The 5,773-nt window shown below is 39.1% G+C and overlaps 1 protein-coding gene across 1 annotated transcript in view; it reads right to left on the reverse strand.

Annotated features, from left to right (window-relative positions):
• arhgef39 (Rho guanine nucleotide exchange factor (GEF) 39) overlaps positions 1-5,773 on the reverse strand; it is a 64,035-nt gene that overhangs the window by 30,361 nt on the left and 27,901 nt on the right. The gene's annotated exons all lie outside the window — the stretch shown is intronic.

The following is a 5,773-nucleotide window of genomic DNA, read 5'->3' on the forward strand; positions in this document are numbered from 1 at the left end:
AGCAGAGAGGTAAGTTATCAGGTCTAGCAGTAAATGTACAGTGTGAGTTACAGTTGTCGGTGAATAAAGTTTAATAAAGCATTGTGCTATGTTCAATACTCTGTCTTCTCTGTAATTTTCACACATCCCGCGGGCCGGAATGAACCCTCTGGCGGGCCTCAACTCCACTAACTGCTGCTTAGCGTGCAATGTAACTGGGCTCAGCAGCCACCCAGTGAACACAACCTCAAAGACTGACAGAGGTCAGTTTGACGACAGTGGTGCCGAGCTGATTTTTGTTTCCTGGAGGACTTGTTGCTAAAAGTAGCTAAAAGTAGTACGGTAATGGTAACGGTAATGTTAGCTGCACTGATAACTTAAGCTGACTCAGCTCTGGGGTGCCAGGAGCCAACCCCAGCAAAAAAAACACTTCAGTACTGTATTCCCAGATGCCAAACTGTCCTCCTCAGTCTGACCGTGCTGGTCACTGGAAGCTGAACAGATTTGACGTAGGGCTCCAAACATGAGATTGCACAATGACTTAATTTAACTCCTTTAACACTCTTTGGCTGCAATGTCTCATAACTGACAAAAACATTACATTTAATTTTACCAGGAAAAGGAAGGAATATCCAAAACGCAAAGGATGTGTGAAAAGATGCTGTTTGGAGCTACAAAAAGCCTAATTCACATCTTTGTTTCAGGTCCTACTGATTTTTTTTTGGGTCAGGATTTACATGCCTGGGTCCCTACGTTGAGTTCCATTTGTTTACAGTATATATGCCTTTCTCACAAGTAGGTATCACAGGAAATAGTTCTCTTTTTGAGCTTTTAATCCCCTACAAGCCTCCGAGAAGCTAAACATCCTCATCTTTTGCTTCTGTGTGTCCAGGTTTAAGACAGGAGACGGCTGGGCTTTAATCATCAGGGTGGGGCCTGAAACAATGATAGAGTCAATATCATCTTATACATGACCTCTTAACATTTTGATTTATTTAAACCCCATTGTTATGCCTCTTATTTATTCAGTCAATTAGTTGGATACATTCATTTTAACTTACTCTATTTTGTGTCCGTGAATAATAAGTGTAACTGTCTCCAACTGTGAAGCAAAATATAGAATTTTGTCAATATTACAATGCATGTGAGGACACAAGGTGCTCGTAAGTATAACAAAAGAACAAAAAACATGCATGCACACACATACTGTGTATATACACATTATGAGGCTCAGTGCTGCCTGAATGTGATTAGTCAAAGCAGAGTCTCTGTGTGGCATTGTGTTATTTGAAGTGTAGTGCAGAAGGGAAATGAACAAGGATCACCAGGGAATTCACTACCCCTCTGTTCCCCCTCCACCTGTGGCCACAGCATCACTCTGTGGATGTGTGCATGATTGTCATTTACCCATCATTCCACTGAGGCGCAGACACACGCACAAATGCACCGAAGGTGTATGTTTTTATGTTTGAGAAGACAGCAGTCTAAGGATATCCAGGTGTGACATCAGAAACAGGATCTGGTACCTGTGATGTCCACCCTGACAGTTTGCAGATTGGTTGTTTACATACTGTAATAATCAGTTCCTCCAGGATTTCAAGGGCGTTTTGATTGTGGGGATTATTGCAGCCTATGTTCAAGACAGCTTTTTAAAAAAAAATTCTGACAGATGCAATGTTTTTAGACATTTTTTGTGAAAATATTTTGTATAATAGATTAAAAATCAAAGGCAACTAGTTCCAATGAGAATAAAATTGCACTGTTAGGAGTGTTCCAAGTAACCTTTTCAAAAAGATGTGAGACATTGCACATGTCTGCATGGTCCGCATCTTCACAACTAGTAACAAGGAAGTGAGTTTGGTGATGTTTTGGTTGAATCGGTCGAATTTGTGTTAATAGTTCCTTTCTGGAGGAACTGATTGACTGTATTTATTGTAGGTGAACAATGCAACACCGCCTGTCTGTGAGAGGACCTGAAACTCATTGAGTAATATTGGGGACGTGTCCAGTTACAGTAGTAGTCTAGTAGTCGATCAAGCATTGCTACCATCTCTAGTCCCCCTTCAGTCAATGTTTCTTCTTGTTGCTACAGTGTGCTGTTTGAATGATGCATGTGCAGAGTTACCTACCAGCATGATTCGTGTCATCACAGATAGTTTGGAAGTCATTTTCATTATTCATCATTAAATTATTATCAGACCAGATACTGTTTAGGATATTGCTTATTGTGAAATTATAATATTAACATAAATATGTTTTTTCCTGTCCTTAACACTGCAACACAACTGAGCGAATAAGTGGTGTGTGGGTGGAGCTGAGGCAGGCTGACTGAAGCCTGGTTACAGAAAACAGCCATCTGTGACAGCACCCACCAGTCACGTAAAGTGGCCATGTCCATAATTATGCATAACTTTTAGCCTTAATTTACTTTAAACTAGTGAGTTATATAAAAATCCATTCCACTTAGAGATGTCATGAATGGATTATTTAGATATAGAAATCTAAACAGTTTTTTGTACCAGGCTATAAACATACTTATTTCTGCTGTAGTTAGGCATTTTCACTCACTATCATAGCCAGTCCCAAGAGTTTGTTCGAGAACTTCAGTTTTTTTCCTTCTGTGTTTCATTTGCTAGCCATGGAGGTTTGAAAAAGACAAAAGACGACACATACAGAGATGGTGGAGTGATGAGCTACGTAGTGGCGCTCTGGGAGCAATCTGGAGCCTAGTTGCCTTGCTGACTTCTTATCAACTGAGCTACTGCTGCTTGGTTAAAACACATTAACTGCTGCAGCTGCAGTCCCCTCTTTTCTCCTGATTTGTCAGCTCCCTACCACTGATTTTCTTCAATTGTCGACTGAGTTAATAGAAAATTTAAGATCTGAATATGAAGACAAAATAAATCCAAAAATGCTGTATTCCTCTACTGGATATACACTAAAGTCTATTGCATCCTACCAAATGCTGCACAGGTACAGACGTGTGAAGCGATTTGGAATCTTTGTTTTGGGGGCTTACTCAGCATTGTGGCCTGATTTTGCTTAAATTTATCAGAGATCTCTTGCAGAGAACTTAACTATGCAAATTAAAACCTCCCAACAGTCCTGATAGACTGTTGAGTGGGTCAGGGCTGGGCTGTGTTGTGTTTCAATGTGTGTGTAGGGATGCTGAAGCATGGTCATATTAATTACAGGGATTAGGGGGATGGTCTCTACCACAGCAGCCATTATAGCCCATAATGCATTGCCCTTTTGGAAATCAGCTGAGCTGTCAGTCTGTAATTGTATGCAAACAACATCAGCCCCCAATAAACACAGCTCATTTGGTTAAATAAACTGAAAATTTCTGAAAAGTGTTTACCACAACATCAAACCATTCCCACCTCAGCTGCTGTACCACACCCTGCTGGTTTAGGAATAGTGGACTAATAATGTAAAACTGATACAAGCTAATATTTAGCATTTTATTGATTTTACTGAATGAATAAGTAAAATTTAAAAGGACCAGGATTTAGTGGCATCTAATCACATAAATTCCACTCGCAATTCTAAGCATGTAGGAGAAACTATGGTGAAACTCCACTGAAGTCCCTACCTAGAGCCAGTGCCTGGTTTGTTCAGACTCCGTAGGAGATTTATTTTAGCTGATACCAGTTAGGGTTCTGGCAAGATTCTGGCAATGCAATATGCATCTTGATTTAGGGGTTGCACTTGTTAAACTCTAAGTAAGACATTATATTGCCACTTTTAAAATCTAATTTTAGGAAAACGCTCATAGTATAAAGAACACACCACCATATGCATAAAATCTGAGTAATTAGTTCCCTTTTTAATGCAACCAGACACCCAACATCATAGCCCTCACTTTACAATACTGCTTTGAACACAAAATTATACAATGCTTTTGAGAATCAATGCAATATTGCAAAACAAACACGATACTCAAGTGTTTCGATATTTTCTTACACCTCTAATAATCCATTAAAATATGTCCAGATCAGCAATGATAATGATCTTTATGATTGGCTCAGGAAATCTCTAACTCTAACTGCTGGAACAGAGGAGACCATGATTTGCCTACTGCTTACTTCTTTAAATTATGATGACAACAATCACTAAAAGACAATCATTCTCTCATCTTAACCAAGTGGTCTTTTGTGTCTAAATCCAACCAAACGTTAAACATGATCAGAAAACACAAATGCATCTTTTTGTCATGTGTAACAGTTTTTAAACGCACTGACAAATGATGTTGCCCTGCTGATAGAGGTGTCGGATCAGAAAATGCTCATATGGGTTATTTTGAAAGCTTGCAAACAATGTATTTTGTCATTTAGTTTAAAGGATTCTACGTTACTTTGTTCAGTGCAAGCATGCTTTCCACAAAAAAATAATTGTTCACATTTAACCAAAAATGCATCAGGGTTTAATGTTACCTTAAAGTTACACGTTTTTAAGTATGTAAACATACAAACTGCTTTGATTAAAATTTTGTTGTTTTTCCTGCATCAAAAAAATAAATACTAGGGTCGACTAGTGACAAACTATGCACAGATACAAGTCAGAAAGGCAAGGTCCAACATTTTAAGAAATATGAACATAAGAAAAAAAAAAAAAATTTAAAGTATATTTATTTGGGGCTTTTATTGCCTTTATTATAGTTGGACAAGCTGGAAGAAGACAGGAAAGGGGGGCAGGAGAGAGAGGCGATGACACGCCAGCAAAGGGCCGCAGGTCGATTCACAACCTTGGGCCGCTGCAGCAAGGACTCAGCCTCAGTACATGGGTCGCCAGCTCTACACACTGAGCTAACCGGGCCCCCAAGAAAACAAATTTTTTTGCAGAAACTATGGACATAGTTCAGCCCAAATTTTAGGAACAATACCCAGCCCTACTCAATCAATCAACAGAATATCACAACTGAACAATTTTCAGTGTAAATCCGTCAAACTGATGAACAGACTAACTGTATTATATTACATGAATCTCTCAACTCTTTCTCAAACTACCTTTTGTACAAAGCTTTAAAATCGTTGCCCCAAAACAAATAGGCAAATAATCAAAATAGACACAGGCATCCAATTACTGTGTGCCAGCCATAATAATTGCTGTAAACATTTAGAACTACATCATTAACGCGTCCAAAATAACAACAAAGAGATGGATTCTAATTTCAAGCTCAACTTTCCTGCTTTTGTTCCGAGCTCTGAAACTCTGCGGATGAACTTGATCCTCAGGGCAACTCCACTACACTAAAATAATCACGGCCTAATTGGCTCGCTTAACTTCACAACAATTACAATGTAAACCAAACAAGGCATCCGTGTAGACTTTTTCCTTTTGTTGCACATGTTTGGAATATTTTCCATTGCCTGCTTTAGAAAAATAACTCCTAATTACAGTATTCTTGGGCTGATTTCTGGTCGAGGCATTAATAATACATCCAGCCCATTAGACATTCTGAAGACATCTTCTATTTCTTACAGCTCTTTATTCCATTTATTCACTATTTAGACAGTGTTTGACCACGGGACGAGGACGGTTAACTTTTACTGTTAAATCTCTGACGCAGTTGAAGAGTTGCTCCTAGTCAGGTCAGACTTGGTTAAGCTTACTACAGCGGAGTTAGAGTGTCATATTAAAGCAGGCTGATGAAAACTCCTGAAGCACTGCAATTATAACAATTAAATCCAGCCTGAATGCACTGCGAGCTAAAAAGGGGGGGTAGACTAAGAAGAGGAAAAGCAAACCGACACCGAGCAGCACAACAAGAGAAAACAACAACAACAACAAC

Source organism: Morone saxatilis, unplaced genomic scaffold (assembly GCF_004916995.1).
Source record: "Morone saxatilis isolate NCDOM2014 unplaced genomic scaffold, NCSU_SB_2.0 Contig10, whole genome shotgun sequence".
Classification (NCBI taxonomy): domain Eukaryota; kingdom Metazoa; phylum Chordata; class Actinopteri; family Moronidae; genus Morone; species Morone saxatilis.